This window comes from Anastrepha obliqua, chromosome 2, assembly GCF_027943255.1.
Source record: "Anastrepha obliqua isolate idAnaObli1 chromosome 2, idAnaObli1_1.0, whole genome shotgun sequence".
Taxonomy (NCBI): Eukaryota; Metazoa; Arthropoda; class Insecta; order Diptera; family Tephritidae; genus Anastrepha; species Anastrepha obliqua.
Genome location: NC_072893.1, coordinates 97,204,911 through 97,208,538, shown reverse-complemented (window position 1 = coordinate 97,208,538; position 3,628 = coordinate 97,204,911). Strand labels below are relative to the sequence as shown.

Here is a 3,628-nt window from a genome sequence, read left to right as displayed (position 1 = left end):
ATGCCTCCTAATTTTGTCAAAATATGTTTGATTATATGGCATCTGTAATGACACTTAAAATTTTGTATTATACCCTGATCGAGGGGCTGACAAACGGATGTTGTATTGACAGGTAAAAAGATCAACTTTATGTTATCTAGTTTAATATCTCGAGAGTGAGTTGTAGCATTGTTCAAAAATAATAAAATTTGTCTCTTCTGGCAGCCCATTTTTTATCAAGCATTTCTAGCCACTCACACATAATTTCACGAGACATCCAAGCTTTCCGGTTTGACTTCCATTCCACTGGCAAACTTCCTATATTGCCTCTTTCAAAGGCGCGTGGGCATGCTGCTTTTCCGATAACCAATGGCTTTTCTTTATCTCCAACCATATTGGCACACAATCCTCGAAATTAACCTCGGAAGATTCCCCACATATTCTTTTGAAAGTCACATTATGACGCCTACGCCATTTCTCCAACCATCCATTTGACGCAGAAAAATTTTGAATACCTAATCGGCCAGCGATTTCTTTTGCTTTTTCCTCGGGTATTATTACCCGATATTGGTATATTTTGGGTTCTGGCCTTAACGAACCATTCGAAACTCAAATGGTAAATTTTTGAGCCATCCGCGTTTAAGTACTTTTTCTTTTTGTTGACGTTATCACCGCTCATCCATATTCTTTTAATATCTTCCTTTTGTTTCACGAGAGTGGCAGCTTGGGTTTTTCCAATATTGAACCTTTAAGAGCAAAACAAAAGGAAACCTGTTGAAAAGATATTAAAAAATAAATAATTTTGTGTAGTACTAACCTCTTTGCTAGAGCACGAACAGATAAATTTTCCTTATCAACCACATTTAAAACTTCCATTTTTTCCTTAATGGAAAGCATTTTCTTTTTCTGTGACATTTTCACTATTGAAACAATTAACACAATATAAAAGTTTTGCAAAATACAAATCAAATTATTCAAAAATTTCTGTTCTTTTAAAAGCTACACATTGTTACACATAGATCCTGTTAGATTCGTGTGTTTAGTTTGGTTATGTTTTATTTCAACTATTGTCTATCTACTATCTTTGTTGTCCGCGGATTAGAGTATCGCGTCCGCTTATGAAGGGTTTTTTATTGTTTTCTTTACACATTTGTTCAGTGATATATTTTGCTTGTCCGTTACCGAGAGGTCCGAGTCCGCTTTCGAGAGATGATTAGAACAAAAAAAATGAGAAAAAGTGTCCGCGTCCGGTTATTAGAGTGTCCGGTTATTAGAGTAAAATTCGTTCTAAAAACACAACATAAAGCTTGGTTCTTCAGTTTTTGTCCGGTTATGGGGAGTGTCCGCTTATTGGAGGTGTACGCAAGGGGAGGTTTCACTGTATATAATTGTCGCGTACACCCTTTTTGGCGACGTTGTTCCACAAATGGAGGGACCTACAGTTTCAAGCCGATTCCGAACGGCAGATATTTTTATGCTACAAGCTTGTTAAAAACATACAGAATTAAATACCCTAAGAAAAATTCATTTTAAATAGGTGGATCAGAATGCTCTTTTGAAAAAGTGCTCAACGCGAACATATGGTCAGAATCTGTAAAAATCCAATATTTTCATTTTTTTTTTGTTCAAAAAACGATTCGCCAATGCATCAGCAATAAAAAATTGTGCTCTTGCAAATGGTCAAATTTAAGAAAAAATGGACTGTTTCTGGGCTGAGAACTAAATCTAATCGACTTTTAACGTTTAGTTCACACATGGATTACGATATTTTTGCTCTCATCGAGACATGGTTAAATGCGAACTTCTTCGACAATGCGTTTTTTGATCCAAATTTATACCATGTATATCGTAAAGATGTCGAGAAAACTGGTCTCTGCAGAGGAGGAGGGGTTTTAATAGCTGTTCAACGGAAGTACCGCTCCTCACTAGTATCTCTGAAAAACAATGATACACTCCTAAATCAGCTACGCGTCTCTGTGAATGGTGCTTCAAATAACTTGATTTGTGCGTCACATATTCCTTCGCCAAGTATTGATACACTGTATAAAGTTCATGTGGATAACGTTTTAACTCTAACCTCTAATAATGGCAACTTTTGTGGTCGTGGGGACTTCAATCTGAGCAATATTGAATGGTCTAGATGATAGAGCTGCATTATGTCCAAACAATGTTGGTGGTATATCTGAAAATTATTTGATCGATAATTTCTTAAGTTTTTGACTGGTTCAGATAATTAATTACAGAAATAGTATTTCTCAAATTCTCGATCTCATTTTCATTAATGATAATATTAATTTTTCTTTATTAGAATGCGTAGGCCCTCTGTCTACCCCTGGTCTGCATCATGCACCACTTGTCCTTCATATAGAATTCTATGAGTTTAATGACTTGTATCCTGATAATGTGACTATATATAATATAATATATATAATTTAATTAATTTAGCAGTTGATATTTTACATTCTTTTTTACATTCTTTATGATATCTCTAAAAATAATGTACCTTTGATAAAAAATACTAGTTATAGAGTATCGTGGCATACCAAGGAACTAAGAAAACTTAAACATTTGAGAAATAAATATTTCAAAAGGTTTAAGTTTTCTCACTCTATTGCAGGTAAAGATAAATATCTAAATTTCTCTAGAGAACCTAAATCTTTGGATTGAAATTTAAAGCGAAATTATATTCTTAAGTTCGAATCGGGCATTAAATTAAATCCTATTTCTTTCGAAACTCAAGCACATGCTTCTAGAGATGCAGCAAATATTTTTGCAGATTTTTTTTGTTCAAATTTTCAAGTAGACTCTGATTTAATTCATAAGTGTCACTCGAACACGAATTCCTCAATCAATTTTGGTTCGTTAACCTTAATGCTTTCTAATGTTGAAGATGGAATTCGGCAACTCAATACATCAACAAAATCTGATACGAGTATATGTAGATGGGATATCTTCGTATCTTCTTAAAAACTGCTCTGCAATCGCCTATCCACTTTTATTAATGATTAACAAATCCCTTGAACAAGGGGAGTTCATAGATGCTAGGAAAATAGCAGCCATTAATCCAATATTCAAAAGTGGAAATAAAAACAATGTTGCTAATTATAGACCAATTGCCAAATTATCCACGGTTTCACAATTATTTGTACTAATAGTGAAAGAAACAGTTTACTTTGCAGTTAATCGTTATATTTCATGGCTTCATGAAATGTAGATCTTCTGTTCCAAATCTCGCAGTAGTCTCTGAATATTCTATATCATCTTTAAAAAAAAAATTAAAGTTGACACTGTTTAACAGACTTTGCATTTAATTACAGCGTTTTCATATCCAAATTGAGTGATATACTACTCCATCCCACTCTTTTAAAATGGATTAAATCCTATCTCTCCTCGCGGAAATGTGTCGTTAAGGGGTTATACGCAGTTATGACTTTCAAAAAAATCGATTTTTTATTGCATTTTTGTAATGTACATATATTCAAAAGTATACGCACGAAATTTGAAGTAGATCTAAGCAATACTTTCGGAGTTATACCTAAATATGTAGAGATGCCTCGGCACGTTTTAAGGTAGGTTGACAGAGGCTCAAGCGGCGGCCGCTTATCTCGACCGTTGCTCCTTTTATATACCTGTGTATTGTATTCTTATA

At 34.1% G+C, this 3,628-nt stretch overlaps 1 pseudogene; it reads right to left on the bottom strand.

The window, feature by feature from the left end:
* Window positions 1-297: 297 nt before the first annotated feature.
* LOC129238282 (tigger transposable element-derived protein 3-like) lies at window positions 298-878 on the bottom strand (annotated as a pseudogene).
* Window positions 879-3,628: the final 2,750 nt, after the last annotated feature.